Source organism: Tachysurus fulvidraco, chromosome 19 (genome assembly GCF_022655615.1).
Source record: "Tachysurus fulvidraco isolate hzauxx_2018 chromosome 19, HZAU_PFXX_2.0, whole genome shotgun sequence".
Taxonomy (NCBI): Eukaryota; Metazoa; Chordata; class Actinopteri; order Siluriformes; family Bagridae; genus Tachysurus; species Tachysurus fulvidraco.
Window position 1 is genome coordinate 1,752,645 of NC_062536.1, and position 16,499 is coordinate 1,769,143.

The 16,499-nt window shown below is 37.5% G+C and overlaps 1 protein-coding gene, 2 long non-coding RNA genes and 1 pseudogene across 3 annotated transcripts in view; 1 reads left to right on the forward strand and 3 right to left on the reverse strand.

Moving 5' to 3' along the window:
- The window catches only part of LOC113663787 (NACHT, LRR and PYD domains-containing protein 12-like), a 631,994-nt gene that overhangs the window by 587,158 nt on the left and 28,337 nt on the right, over nt 1-16,499 (reverse strand). The gene's annotated exons all lie outside the window — the stretch shown is intronic.
- Nucleotides 1-16,499, forward strand: part of LOC113663806 — a 589,387-nt pseudogene that overhangs the window by 491,828 nt on the left and 81,060 nt on the right.
- LOC113663796 lies at nt 8,969-10,562 on the reverse strand. The gene is made up of 3 exons (XR_007138600.1): nt 9,931-10,562; nt 9,631-9,694; nt 8,969-9,015 (listed from the first exon to the last, which is right to left on the reverse strand). It is a non-coding gene; the product is annotated as an uncharacterized LOC113663796 (long non-coding RNA).
- LOC113652959 lies at nt 13,495-15,615 on the reverse strand. Its single transcript, XR_003442986.2, has 2 exons — nt 14,542-15,615; nt 13,495-14,302 (listed from the first exon to the last, which is right to left on the reverse strand). It is a non-coding gene; the product is annotated as an uncharacterized LOC113652959 (long non-coding RNA).

Here is a 16,499-nt window from a genome sequence, read left to right on the forward strand (position 1 = left end):
AGAAATGTGGATTTGCAGTCAGATGATAATTAATAATCCCACATTGTATCTGAGGACTGAGGAGATGTAACTACCAGACTAACACTTATCACTGTGTTAATGAGTAGTATGTGAATGTGGATTTAGATGAATGACGACTTCCTGTTTTACACATCTGATTTATTTGCCACAGATTTGATCAATAATGTCAAATTGTTAACTGCTAAAAGAAGGTTTTCTTTTCTCTTCTCATTTCTAAAATCTTCTCAAACTGGATGTGATTTAGTCATCAGTGAAAGCTTTTTGAAATGATTTATTCATTTAGACGACTAGGGGTTCGATTCCTGCCTCCGCCTTGTGTGTGTGGAGTTTGCATGTTCTCCCCGTGCCTCGGGGGTTTCCTACAGGTACTCTGGTTTCCTATCCTGGTCCAAAGACATGCATGGTAGGTTGATTGGCATCTGTGGAAAATTGTCCATAGTGTGTGAGTGTGTGAGTGAATGAGAGTGTGTGTGCCCTGCGATGGGTTGGCACTCTGTCCAGGGTGTATCCTGCCTTGATGCCCGATTACGCCTGAGATAGGCACAGGCACCCCGTGATCCGAGAAGTTCGGATAAGCGGTAGAAAATGAGTGAGTGAGTGAGTGAGTTAGTTAATTTTCTTACAAAAATACTAGTTAATGTGCTTGCTAAAGCACATTCTTATTCTCTTGCATACTTAATAATAATAATAATATTATTATTATTATTATTATTATTATTATTATTATTATTATTACGGACACTTTTTCGGCGCGTAACTTGTCCCGCAGCTTTTGTCCTAGACCCATAAATGAGGTGTCAAATCGACTGGCTAAATGAGGAGAGGTGTGCTATCTATTTTGTAAGCAATCAGAATTCCAGAATTCCCAGTATGGAAGCTCAAAGGGGTGCTTTTCCCCCATAGACTTGAATGGGGAATCTCTCTGTAGATGTGCTAACATCCAGAAGAGGGCAGCAGACACCAGTGAATCTGTGTAAAGGTCTTTATTAAAGCTTGTTGCTATATTTCACAGTGAGCTTCAGTTTCATTTCATATATATATTGTGGGATCGCCCCCTATTTTCATGATTTTCGTTTAACGGCTCAGTGTAGTTTTTTAAGCCTCCTAGGACAAGTGAGAGCCGAAACAAAGGACGGAAGTGCTGTGTGTTTCGGTCAGAAACGCATTTTGGATTAAAGCGTTTTGGATTAAAAGGCTTACATATTCCAGTTCCTTAGACTCTTGGGGTTTTTTTTTACAAGCATTTGTTTTGGAAAATATTACCCCAGTGAAGAAAGGGAAGCGCCGCCTATTTCCGGTGACTATCAACTTGGATTAAATTAGTATGATGGCTATTTGTGTGTGGGCTTAATTAAATCCCGAGAGTCTAAGCTTTCAAACAATATAACATTTAACCGTGTATTTAATGCTTAAACCTAGTGCTGTGGTGCCTTGGACAGCACGGCGGTCACATATGTTGTTGCTTCTGCCATTTGTATAACTTTTTGTTGTTTTCAACTATCAGTGTAGTTTTTATAATTTTTTATTTCACTTTAAACTAATGTCCTTTTAAGAACAGCAACGGCACTTTTAAGAGCCACCCATTAATTAAAATTAAGCGCATTTTTTCTTTGTCTCCTCATATTACATAATTATTTTTTAAACATATGACACGTATATCACAAAAAAATTATAAGAATGACTTTAAAATAATAAAGCTTGGGTATTGTTAGACTCGCCATTCTTCACATTAGTGAATTAATACATAAAATCGCAAAGGCTTCCTTGTCTTCCTGGATGGCTTAGTGGATAGCGAATCTGTTTAGCATGCAGAGATTCAGGGTTTGAATCCACCGTTGGATAGATATATTTTTTTAAAACTTTATAATAAAGATTCATTAGTTGACATTAGTTACCACATTACTTAACATGAACTAATAATGAACTGCACTTCTACAGCATTTATTCATTTTGTTCATGTTAATTTCAACATTTACTAATACATTATTAACACCATGTTAACATTACTTAATATACTGTGAACTAACATGAACAAAGAATAAACTTTATTTTAACAAAGATTACTAAATACAATAATTTATTGCTCATGGTTAGTAAACGTTAGTTAATACATTACATTTGAACTAATGATACTTATTGTAACGTGATTATATTTTTTCCCAGTAAAATCACTGTTTGATGCTTTAGTTCAAGATCTTCATGGCGCTTGTTTCAGGAAAAGATAAATGGATTTTCAGGTGTGCTCTTTTGTTGCAGGTGAGAAACTAGTCTGCAAATATAACCATAGTAACTGTGCAGCCAAACCCTAGCAACCATGTAGTGCACCTTACGAACCATATTGCAATATAAAGAAGCCATATCTCAGTTACACAACATAGAACACTCAACACGATGAGGGAAACTGACGTCACGTGTAGCCCCGCCCCCAAAATAAGCAAAATCAAAAATTTAGCACAACATGGACATGTCATATATCAAAACACTCAGCACGATGAGGGGAACTGACGTCACGTGCAAGCACATTCACATTTTTTTTAGGAAATGTACCGTTCTAGTTGTGGATTTAAGGTTGTTTAGCTAAAAAAGTTTACATGAGTAATTGTAGTAAAGATCTTTACAGTGAAATAAAATGTAAAACTGAAATAATAAAATGATCTGCAGCACAAAGATACATTCATGTTTCTTACATTATATGATGACAAACAAACACAAACAAATAAACAAACAAATAAATAAAGGCTTTGTTGCTGGTTTTTCAAAAAAAGATCAAAGTGATCAAACACTAGATACATCCCCATGTACAACCAGTGAAGAGTGTGTCATTGTGTCTCTATACAGGTTGTGTAAGTGTGGTGTCTCAGATGAAGGCTGTGCTGCTCTGACTTCAGCTCTGAGATCAAACCCCTCACACCTGAGAGAACTGAATCTGTCTTGTAATAATCTAGGAGACTCAGGAGTGAAGAGTCTCTCTGCTGTACTGGAGAATCCTCACTGTAAACTGGAGACACTGAGGTAAGATCATATATTAAAACATTAATAATAAATCATGGTCTAATCTTCATCCAGGTCGTAATAATAGATAAACACATTGTGTATAAATAAAACACAGTCACAGTTGTTCTTGTCAATACTGAATAAACCATTTACACTTTCACTGTCTGGGGTTAAAAAATACACCAATGAACTAACAACTTCTCCAAAAACTAATTAGAGTCTGACCCTGTTTTAGGTCTGATTACTGACAGTCTGATCTTCTCAAGAAAGATCTGTTCATGTGAACTCGGATTAAAACAGAGATTTTGTTGAGATGTGAAACAGAGAAAAGTTACAGAAAACATTTACATTAATATTTTATTTCTCACATACACAACCATACACAGTACGACACGTAGTGACATGTTTTTAATCTGTCTGTGATTTAAACATAAAATAAAATAGAATAATAAAAAAGAAAATAGAATAAAAATAGAATAGATGTAACAAATAGAAATGTAAGACTCAGTTTAATGGAGTGTAAAAATAAATGTGAATATGGATCAGTGGCAGAACAATGTGAGTGTTTTAATAAAGTTCAGATGTGTTAAATACTGCAATATATGAACTATGTTCTGTGTAAAATAAAATCTGGCTGATGTCTCAGTGTTGTGTATGAAAGTCCAGAAAAAGTCCAAGTTCTAGTCTTATGTGTTGTCCTGGTCTGTAAAGTGTGTGTTACTCAGTCCACAATATTACACACTGTCTACAGTCAGGGTCGACACTCGAGCCCCAGTAAAATGTTCCTGATAAATCAGTGTCTGATGATGTAGATTACAGTAGATATGTCTGAAAATAGGCTTCGTCTTCATCACACATTAATATTTACATAATGATTTAAAATATAAAGACTGATTGTAATGTTAGCTGAAGTGAAAATATCCTGTACCCTTCAGTCATAAACCATGCCCATCATAAGCAACACCCATTACTGTGCCTCACCCCCTTTACTGACCCCCCTATGCCCGCCCCCTTACTGTACTCCTTTTTTCACTTTTCTCAGTAGAAATGTGGACTTGCAGTCAGATGATAATTAATAATCCCACATTGTACCTGAGGACTGAGGAGATGTAACTACCAGACTAACACTTATCACTGTGTTAATGAGTAGTATGTGAATGTGGATTTAGATGAATGATGACTTCCTGTTTTACACATCTGATTTATTTGCCACAGATTTGATCAATAATGTTAAATTGTTAACTGCTAAAAGAAGCTTTTCTTTTCTCTTCTCATTTCTAAACTCTTCTAAAACTGGATGTGATTTAGTCATCAGTGAAAGCTTTTTGAAGTGATTTATTCATTTAGACGACTAGTTAGTTAGTTTTCTTACAAAAATACTAGTTGTGGATTTAAGGTTGTTTAGCTAAAAAAGTTTACATGTGTAATTGTAGTAAAGATCTTTACAGTGAAATAAAATGTAAAACTGAAATAATAAAATGATCTGCAGCTCAAAGTTACATTCATGTTTCTTACATTATATGATGACAAACAAAAAAAATAAATAAATAAATAAAGACTTTGTTGCTGTTTTAGCAAAAAAAAAAAATAATGAATAGATTTGTGTCTTCAGGTTTCTGTAAAATTCTTGTGTGTCTGTGATCAAAGTGATTAAACACTAGAAACGTCCCTGTGTACAACCAGTGAAGAGTGTGTCATTGTGTCTCTATACAGGTTGTTTAATTGTGGTGTCTCAGATGAAGGCTGTGCTGCTCTGACTTCAGCTCTGAGATCAAACCCCTCACACCTGAGAGAACTGGATCTGTCCTATAATAATCTAGGAGACTCAGTAAAGAAGCTGCTGTCTGATCCTAAGGATGATGAACATTACAAGCTACAGACAGTGATGTGAGTAATGACCTGTTAATAAAATTTCAACCTCATTATCATTACACATTGATACACATCACATTTCTCTTCAATAACTTTCACATTATCAGGTTAGAAAATGTCACTATATTCTGTTTAATCAGAATTTTCCTAACGATTCTCTTTAATGCTGTTTTGTGTTCAGTAAAGTGTGTTGATGTAAAATTCATGTGAAGGCAGAAAACAGGGATTCAGACAGTCTACAAAAAGTCACCAATGAGTTGATGAGAGTGATTGTTAATGAACATTGTGTCTTCTGTCATTCCTGTAAAATTCACCTGAGTTTGTTCTTAAAGTCTGCACTTAAATATAAATGTAGAACAAGATCTAAATGACACAGTAGTGTTTGTTATATAAAAAAGCTCCTGTGATTGGATAAGAGCAGTGATGTGATGGGTAAAGATCTGCTCATTATCCTGTTAGAACTTGTGGAAGTTCTCATTTGTTCTAGTTAAATGTTAGAACACAGATGTTAGTAAGAATGAAGAAATGTTGAATGATTCATTATAAACAGGAGATGATGATGTTTCTGTTGGAGCAGAGATGATTACATGCTGTTGGTCATGAAGTACCACAGTCCACTTTGTGCTGATTAATTCACATCTTTTTCTTTCATATTCAGGTTCTAATGAATATCTGTGTGTGATGAAGACTCCAGTGTTCCTGCATTACCATGATGGAGAATAGAGAACATGTTTATTAACACATCACTCATTTAGTTCTAACACATTAAACACACACAGAGACGTGAGAAGTGTGTGTTCATCGTGTACAGTGAATCAGACTAAACACAATTCTACACTGAGTTTATAATGACCTCTGATCCCTGGATAAAATTCCCTGGACCTCAATCCCATAAAAACCTGAGGGATTATTTGTAACAGCAGGTGAAAATCCACATGAACTCGAGCTGAACCCAGTCAGTGGATGAGAAATAAATTGGACAGGAACAGTTTCAGGACATTGGTGGATTTCTCACCTGATAGGATTGGAGTTTATCTGAGGAGATTATCTGATGAAGCCCATAGGAGACTCACTACAAGTCACATTTATCACTTTGTCCTTTGGGTAATTAATGTTCCAGTGATGTTATGGTAAATATCAGAACTCTTCTAATCAAATCAAATTACCACTAACGGTTGCGTAATGTAGTTTTGATGGTTTGTGATTTTACTGTTTGTGTAATTTATTATTTGTGTATTATTGTGATATAATTTACACTTTTTACACATGTATACTTATAGCTATATTACTGGATACATAACTAAAATTATATTGTATAAAGGTATTTAAAATTTCTTGTAGAAATACATCATACATTTATAAGGAATAAAATACAAATATACAATGTCATTATTTTTGTTGTGTAAAATTAATATTATGTATAGATAATTCTGTAGAATATTCTGTAGAAAAACTATTTTTGTTCTTTAAATATATAATCTATATAAATATAGTTCTTCAAAAATAAATGTATGTCTAACACAATATATAGTTACAGAATGTATTTCTGAAGAGAAACATGTTTGTAATAAAAATAAATGACTATAACATGTAGGGTTAACATTATAACACAACGTTGCTGAGTTAAAACAACTGACACTGGATCAGTCCACATTGTACCCAGTGCTGGAGTTCAGAATCGACCCAAACTGGGTTCTGTTTAATCTCAGACATTTTAGACTGCACCTTTATGAGGAGACTCACCTGGGAATGAGTGAATATGAGCACAAACTCCTTCTTTCTGTTGTGTATCAATCTGTTTTTTACCTGCTTCCCTCTCATCTGTTTTAGTCAGTAGTGGAAATATTATTAATCGATTCATATTCAATTAGTTTTCTGTGTAGCAGCTAACGAATACTCATAATTTAACCAACATTACAACCAGCAATACTAGTGCTGCCTGTGTCTCTGTTGCTAGCACATCAGGAGTTACAGCTAAATTCAGTTTATCCTCCACAAGCACTGCTGCTTCTCAGTCATTCAATTCAATACAATTCACGTTTATTTGTATAGCACTTTTTACAATTGACATTGTCTCAAAGCAGCTTTACAGAACATAAACATAGAGTAACAAAGTTACAGGGGTTTGAATGCAGATTTTCCTGTCCCCCTGGGTTGTTTTTCTGATAAACTGATTAATCTTATTTTTCTGGAACATGTTAGGGACAAACCAACAACTGAGAGTCATAGTCTCATGTCTTGGCTTTCACCAAAAAAAAATTCAAGTCAAAAGACCCAAAAATGGATTTTATATGAATATTTTTCTACGGCCCTGGTTGTCTGGTGCAGCGTTTTTGTGTACTTGTTTACTATATAACTTCGAAATAAAAGGCTGCAGGCTCAGTCTGACAAGCCATAAATAAGCCTAGACTCTCTCTCTATCACTCTGGTGTGAAAACAGGCCTGTAACTTGTCACCCTGAGCTGTGAGAGGGACAAAAGGTCAGGGATTACGCAAGAATTCTTCTGCGCATCCAGTTCACGCAGACACAGTCAAAGAATGTAAGGCATATCGCATACCGTTGGAATCGTCTGCTTATTGGCTAAACAGCTGTATAGGTCCCGGCCCATTTCATTGCTATTGGAAGGAGTAATTGTCAGTCAAAGGCGGGTTCCCAAAAACGAGGTCATGCCACCATTGGCTTCTCAGCCGTCTATCTCTGCCATACAAGCACCGATTGGCTCAAATGAGGGCTTATTTGATTCGTTAGGACCTGGGCTATAAATATGACATAGACTTTGAATTTTTGAATATCCTATGAACTTCTGTTTCCAGTTTTCAGAACACTAACGGAATATTTGCGGCGCGACCAGAGCGTTTTGGATTAAAAGGCTTACAGATTTCAATTCCTTGGACCTGTGTGGCTTTTTGTGGATTATTTGTGTTGGAATATATTACCCCAGTGAAGAAAGAGATGCGTCTAAAGGTAAGGGAAAAACCGGTCTAGCGCCACCTAGGTCAGTTTTGTCCGAAATTTTTTTCTAATAGTATGAAGGCTGTGAATCATATTGTGCTTTGTGTGTGGGCTTAAAAAAATATTGAGAGTATAAACTTTACTAGGTAAATAGGTTTTTTCGTGTTTTTGGAGGATTTGATGCTTTAAAGTTGAATTGAAGCTTGTTTCTGGGTCATTCCCTAGTGGTCACTTCTACTTTCGTGCCGTACACGGCACAGCGACTTAAGTTAACTCAACTTCTTATTTTTTACAGTGTAACAGTGGGAAAATAAATCAATGTAATGTCCATCAACTCAAATAAAGAGGATGAACAATGGGTCGAGACAATCCAGATAAACAAGAATGATATGTTTAGCGACTTGTATCCAGTGTCACTTTTATATCAGGGAGACTGCAGAGGTCAAGCTGCAAACTTGTTACGTATTCTGGACACAAGATGGCGCCATTGAGCAAGAGAGCACTGAATGACTGTCAGCGTAGATACGCACAAATTGAAAAGGAATTGTTAGCCATAGTTTATGGATGTGAGAAATTTCACCAGTATGGGAAAATAAAGGAAAGTGCTCACAATCCATTAGAGAGTATATTTAAGAAGCTGCTACATCAGGCTCCTATGAGATAACACAGAATGCTTCTACGGCTACAGAGATACAATCTGAAGGTGATGTACAAACCCGGTAAAGAGCTATACATTGCAGATGCTCTAAGTCGTGCTTATCTCCACGAGCAGAAGGAAAATCTGCTGGAAGAGGATCTAGCGGTGAACTGGATTACATCAGAACTTCCCATTTCAGAACAGAAACTGGATGCTTTCAAAAAAGCAACAGCAGAGGATGCAGAGATGCAAATATTAAAAAAGGCAGTACTGAATGGATGGGCAAAAGAATGATCTATGATGCCACGACCAATACAGCCATACTGGACATTTTGAGAGGAAATCAGTCATGAAGATGGTCTGTTATTTAAAGCAAATAGAGTAAGCTCATTGTTCCAAATCAGCTAAGACAGGAAATGATCAACAAAATACATGAGTCACACCTGGGAATTGTCAAATGTAAGGCAAGAGGCAGAGACATTTTGTACTTACCAGGAATGTCGACACAAATTGAAGATGCAGTATCCAGATGTGCTACCTGCAATAAAAACAGGAACAACAATCAAAAAGAGCCATTGTTCCATATGATGTGCCAGGCTGACCTTGGGGAAAAAATTGGCCCAGACATTTTTTACCATAATGGGTCAGCATTTCTGTTGTGTGTGGACTACTTTTCAAAGTACATTGAGGTAAATCTACTCATGGACACGACAAGCTGTGGAGTCAACAGGGAAATGAAATCCATGTTTGCAAGACATGGAATAGCGGATATAGTAGTATCTGACAATGGACCTCAGTATGCAAGTGCTGAATTTTCAGGTTTTGCAGAGGAATGTGGATTCCAGCATGTGACTTCAAGTCCTGGTTATGCACAGGCTAATGGACAAGCCGAGAGAGCAGTGCAAACAGTGAAAAATCTCTTAAAGAAATCACATGGTAGTCAATATGATCGGTATATAGCACTACTGGAATACCGCAACACGCGAATGGAACGATAGGATTATCACCTGCACAATTACTGATTGGGAGACGTCTCAGGACGAAGCTGCCTACATCATCTGCATTACTTACCACAGAGACAATGTCGCAACTTAAGCAGAGACAGAAGAAACAGAAGAAGTATTACGTAAGGATGGCTAAATACTGTACTTACCTAATCTGCAACCTGGAGAAGGAATAAGATGCAAAAGGGAGATTCATGGAAGCCAGCTGTTGTTCTGGAAAAGCATGAACAGCCACATTATTTTATGGTAAAGACTCCTGATGGAAAGCTGTTCAGACAAAATACCAGACATTTAAGAAAAACAAGAAAAACAGACTCTTCACCATTTGAGAAAAGCATTGACATGGATACTGATAGTTGGTTGATGCATCACAAAACAATGCACTCGACAGAAAAGGCATTACAAATGAAATAAAAGGTATTGAAAGCTTAGAGAAAGAGCAAGCTTACCGTACAAGGACTGGAAGAATTGTAAGAATACCTAAAAAAATACAAAGACTGGGAGTTAATACAATGTATGTGCATTGTTGGATGTGTAATAAGTTGAAATGTAATAGTTTCTGAGTATAAATGCATTTGTGAAAATGTGTTGAATAATTTTGTTGTTATGCTGCAAAATTTGGTTGATGAAACTCAAATGTTGTGTTTAAAAGTTTGTGCAGAAGTTGTATGCATCAGTATAAAGGAATATACTTAAAGGCTTTCTGAAATGCTTCAGAAAGCTGAGTCGGGCTGACAAACAAAACAAACGTGTAGCCAATGAGCAGAAAGGGGCGTGTCTTGTCAATATGCGTGAGAGTGTTCAGTGCGCATGTGTGACATTAGCCGAAAGTGATTGAAACATTAACATGGCAGATAAAACTGAATAGCGAAAAATGGCTTACGATAGGGAAAGAAGCAGTACCCATGTAAATATAGGATCAGCTTTCCAGCGCTGGAGAGAACTGAAGGAGCGGGAAGGCCTGTGAAGGGACGCCGAGGTTGCTTTTTCCCTTCTTGATAGGTAAGTAACGCTGGTTTTGCTTTCTTTCACAGAACTAATATATGCCTTTGTCCTTTGCATGTGTGTCATTTTTGCTTGTTTGCTTATCTTCAATCGTATTGTTCTTCCCTTCAGCTATGATAAAGACACGTTTCTTTCCATTAGTTGCCTGGGTTGTGTATGTATGTGTGGGCGGAGCTATCAGTACAGGGGTGGGACCCATTTGGGTTGGGGGCGTGTTTGTTTTGGTGATTTCAAATGTCAACATTGGCTTTCAAACATTGCACACCCCACCTTTAAGAAGGGGGATGTAACATATTGTATATGTTATACATATATGAGGTTATGAGGACATCCAGTGGTCATCTGATACAATGATATCCAGAGTCACGTGTGTATGTTTTGTTACTGAAGTCAGTTAAATAAAGTAATGTGAAGGAGCAGCAGCTTGTATTCATTTGTCTGCCTAAAGAACAGAACTGATATGATTGGCATATGAAGCCTTGTGTAGCATCTTTGTTTATTCTGTCTTGTTGTTTAGCTTTAATTAGTGTCTTTTTATTACTCTGAATCACTAAAGAGTATTTAGTTTAGCATTTATACTCTGTTTTAAACTCATGGTATCTTAAGTATGTAACCTACTGAGCCAGCAATAATGTATCCAATGTTAGAGATTTAAGCACTTATGTAGGTCGCTCTGGATAAGGGCGTCTGCCAAATGCTGTAAATGTAAATTTAGCTTAGCATTTAGCTTAGCATTTGGCTAAAACTAGAATCCCCCTTGTTAGTATGCCATAGTTTCCAATTATTTCTTTTTTCTTCTACATATTTCAATGTTTGAAAAAATAAAATCATTAGCTATGAGCAAGGCCCTTAACCCTCAGTTGCTCAGTTGTAAGTCACTCTGAATAAGGGTATCTGCTAAATGCCATAAACATAAATGTATAAAATACAACAGGGTGGGTGGTGGCCTGGCTCAAGTCACCTTTCCCTATGGTAGATTTGTAGTTTCAATTCACCATTAGGCTTAGACATGATTGGTGCCATTTGTCTGGCTTCAGTGGCCTGAAGGTCTGTGATGCAATAGAATTCTAGATCCTGTTTAAATAATGCCTTGTGCAGCATCTTTGTTTACTGTCATGTTGTTTAGCTTAAATTTATGCAGTGGCAGCTTTCCTCAAAGCGAGCTCAAAGTAGTTTAACATGATTAAAGCCTACGTGATGCCATCCACGTTCCCAGTCAGTTCCCAGAACTTACATGTAACTTTACCGGTTCCCAGAACCAGTGGCCACAATCCAAACCTAAATTCTGCCTACTGTTGAGGCAAATTGTCTGAAGATGGAAAGATGACGTATATAAAAAATCTAAATCTACTTAGCTAAGAATCCCGTCACTCGGTCAGTCTTGTGATTGTCCAGATCTCTCACCACCTGGCACACAGACGAAGGATATCCCGGTGGAACCTCCAAAATTGTGGCGGCAACTTTTCATCTATATTTAAAGAAACACAGTCAGAAACAGAGTTGGTGGTAAAAGCAAAGAAGTAAAAAATATGTTCATTTTGCTGCAGCAAAAGTCATCTTCCACAGTGTAGAGTGCCAAGACTACACAGTGAAGAGGCAAAGATTAGTCAAGTCAAGTTTTTCTGTATTGTCAACTCTTTCACATGTACAATATATACACAAAAAAGAATCGAAAATGTATTTCTCCCAGTCCCAAGGTGCAAAATATTAGCAATGAAATTTATATAAAATGCAAAGCAAATGTAGATACAGTGGAGAATAAGCAGACCAATGCTGCACAAAGTGACTGGTGCATGTTTCCTTATGTTAGTGGGAGGGTGAGTGGAAGGTCCTTGGGGATGTGGGATCTGAAGGGGAGTGTTGGCTTCATAGATCTGTTGAGCATGTGGCAGAAAAGAGAAGTGGAGGCAAGTTTGAGAGTGAGTTCAGCTTCCTCATAGCCTGATGAATGAAGCTGTCCTTCAATCTGTTGGTCCTGGCCCGGAGACTCCGCAGTCTCCTCCCTGATGGCAGCAGACTGAAGAAGCTGTGTAATGGGTGGGTGGGATCACCTGCAATGCAGAGGGCTTTTCGGGTGAGACGGGTCGCGTAAATGTCCTGGAGGGAGGGGAGAGAGACACCAATAATCCTCTCAGCTGCTCTCACTATGCGCTGTAGTGTCTTCCGGCAGGATGCGTTGCAAGCACCGTACCACACAGTGATGCAGCTCGATAGTATGCTCTCAATGGTGCCTCTGTAGAAGGTGCGCATGATGGTTGGTGTGGCGCTGGCTCTTCTCAGTTTGCGGAGGAAGTAGAGACGCTGCTGTGATTTCTTGGCCAGTGCTGCATTAGTGATTCAGCTGTCCCTTTTATACCCTACGTGTGTGCTTGTGTAGCCTGGTATGTGTGTGTGTTAGTATGTGTGTTTGCATCTGTGTTTGTGACCTCTCAGTCACCCCAATAAGATCAGATCTTATCAAGCACGAGCACCCACACTCCCCTTAGTTCCCATGCTTTTAACACAATGTTTTATGGCAGGACCATTTGTTGTACACTGTAAAATAAAAAAAAAACTAAAAAAAAAAAGCTGCCAGGGAAACTCTGTGGTTACCAGAGAATTCCTGTAAAAAAAATATACAGCAGCACCATCGATGACCTTTACGGACAAAATATGTAAATTGATTTATAGTGAATGAAATGACGGCTGAATCACTTTAAAAATTGTTAAGTCTACAATTTTTTTTTGTTAATTTCACATAACTATGTTGTATATAAATAGACAATTTCCTGTATTTTTGTACATGTAATAATTGCTTAATGTGCATCAATAAATGATCAAATTAACAGGGAAATATAAAAAAAACGAACTTAAACTGGTAAAACAACAGTAAAACTTTGCATTTTAAATGTCCTGTATATTCTACACAAAATATCTATAATATGCTGTATTTAGGTTTTAATAATGGTTATATTGTGGTAAATTTAAAAAAAAAAATACATCTTGAAATAAGACAAGAGAGGAAAATATTACTTTTGCAAAATTTATTTAAAAGCCATCAAAATAGTTGTAAACAACTGGATGCATTTTTTCCCCTCAAACTAAGTTTGAAAAGTTATTTTTAACAAAGTTTAAGTGCCAGGCACACAACAACAAAAACAACAACAACAACAACACAGTATGGCTTAAAACAATTGGCCCATTTTTTTTTCAATGTATACAAGATGCAAAGAAGCTACATGTAATTTTTTTTTTTTTAACTATGACTGAGACCAAGTTGAAATACTCCAGAAGATTAGCCTCTTTAAATCTGGACATTTTTCTGCCACAAACCCAATTCACAACAACAACCCACACTGTCCCTGTCTGGAATGTTCCACAGTATGGCACACAGTAAGACTTATCGAATCTCCATAGAGACAATCAGGTGATGCCAATAGGCCAAGTTAGAGGTCAGATCTGTGGAGAGGCGAGCCCCCTTACGGTAAGGATGCAGGTTTGTTAAGGTATTGTTTTGTATTAAAACAGTTCTAATTGAATAAAGATACATATAGACCGTCTACCAGAAAGAGTTACAGTGCACCTTTACGAGTTTAAAACAAATGACATAGTACCTTAACCATAATACACACTGTGGATTTAACAAAGTAAAAACAGTATCTCTTCTCAAACGAACAGTCAGAGTCAACAGAAAGAGTCCATATTTAGGCTTCACGCCACTCGTGATCTGAGAGTTTCTGTATCAGGGTGAGGACTCGAGGGTTCAAGTTGAGAGGAAGCTTGGAGTTTTTATTCTGTACTTTGGTTCCCTTTTCTGGGTTTATTGAGAAAAAACACCTGTAGAATAAAAGCATATTAAGCATTTTATTTGATCAGTAAAAAACTAGTGTGAGTGTCTGTATGTACATACTGTATGTGTGTGTCAATGCATAAATGTATGTGTGTCTGTCTGTCTGTGTGTGTGTGTGTGTGTGTGTGTGTGTGTGTGTGTGTGTGTGTGTGTGTGTGTGTGTGTGTGTGTGTGTGTGAGCCAGACTAGACAGGAGAAAGTAGTAATGAGAGCCATGTTTACTCACCTTTGAAGAAACTCCAGAGTTGAAGCCAGCTAAGATGGATAATGGATATTAAAACTGTAGAAGCTCCCAAACATGAGGCACAATGCAGAAATGAATGAGGAGATGTTTGTGTTGATTAGGTTCTGATACAGACTCAGCGTGTACCAACATCAGCATGTACCAGTTGGACATCTTCTGCCAGACATCTATCTTCTACATGGAAGAACATGGACTCCTCCTCCTCATCAAAGTAGCTGAGCTGAAGCAGGAGCATCTCTATCACATCATCTGAGCAGCCTCTCTACAGTCCCCACATCGTATGAAGCCTTGCATAATTCTGAAGGAACTTCATGCTCTTGTTGACACAAACTGTGATCATGTAGTCGTGAAGCCTTTTTCCCTTCAAATCCAAATTTCGTGTGAATGTCTCTTTGAGATCAATCCCAGTGAGTTCCTTGAAGTGGACTGACATGCCAAGTTCATCAGACCAAAACAGCCAGTCCTCTGTAAGGCATTTGATACTTTTTCCTGGTTGACATGTTGATGCTGTGTAATTTCACCATTGTTGATGCTGTGCAATTTCACCAATGCACATGCTGTGATTGAGAGTATTGGGATATTTTGGCACCATTTCTGTTGCAACATCAGTTGAATGCCTTTTAAGGGCATCATCTTAGTCACAACATTCCGGACCATTTCCAAAGAATGTATCACTTCCTCAGGAAGTGATACTGCATGGAATTTCAAAGTTACATTTACATTTACGCATTTAGCAGACACCCTTATCCAGATTGACTTACAACTGAGCAACTGAGGGTTAAGGGCCTTGCTCAGGGGCCCAGCAGTGGCAGCTTGGTGGACCTGGGGTTCGAACCCATGACCTTCCGACCAGTAGCCCAACACCTTAACCACTGCGCTACCACACCCCACAAAGTTGTCATCCCAATGTGTGTCAAGTCCTGGGCTGCTGGAGGTGGTTGACGATGAAATTTGGGGTGAAACAGAGTGATTGGGTAGATGAGGCTTCCACAGATGATAGAGAGCTGTTCTAGGGAGTGTGGTCTTTAAATGACAAAAAAATATGATTATAATGAATCGCACTGTACAATATTACACAATGTCCATGTCTGCTTCTGATTTTGGTGGTGTGCAGTGTTTTTACTTACATTTCTGTTTCTAAACAGAAAGAAGCTTTCTGGCTTGTACAGGTCTTAATGCAGTCAACAAATCAGTCTCAGTTATAACGTTAGATCATCATACGTCTCGACTCCAATGGACTGCAAGTGCTCTTCCAGGATGTTTTTGTTTATTGCATGAAGTTGTGGTAGAACTTCCATCATGGTGACATCTAGGAAGCTTTGCTCTGAGTCACTCATAATTGCACTGAAGAAAAAAATGCCACTTTCAAACAGAACAGAAAAAAATACACAGTACATACGGCAGGTTTAAACAGAGCAGGGACATGCATCAGGTAACACTTATATGAATGTCAAACTATTTACAGTGACAAGTGTCACTTAATGAGACTTTATTTTGCCACAATACTGTGTTTTAGTGGAATGACTTCAAGTATCCATCAAGAATGTATAATACCAAAGGAAATTGGGCAGGTCATTAATGTTGATGCACTTGTAACCAATAATGATGTGTAAATTATTTATACAAATCTATAAGTTATTAGCCAGAGAGAAAGTGTTACACACTGTAACCCAAGACTGTCCTTTGTCACAGAATCAGAAAGGAAGATGCCTTCAGAGAGAAGATATCCATCAAAACATAGAACGATGTGTCATTTTGAATCAAGATGAGTAGAAGTTCACCAATCTCCATATACTCATCATTCCTGTTCACAAGAAACTGTGCTTTTTTATATGCAGTGCCCTTGTACTGAATGCCTGTGGTAACTGTGGTATTGCTTTCTGAAAAGGCTAACTCCCTGACTGCATGTTTAATAGTGCTACTGTAGAGATTGGGATAAA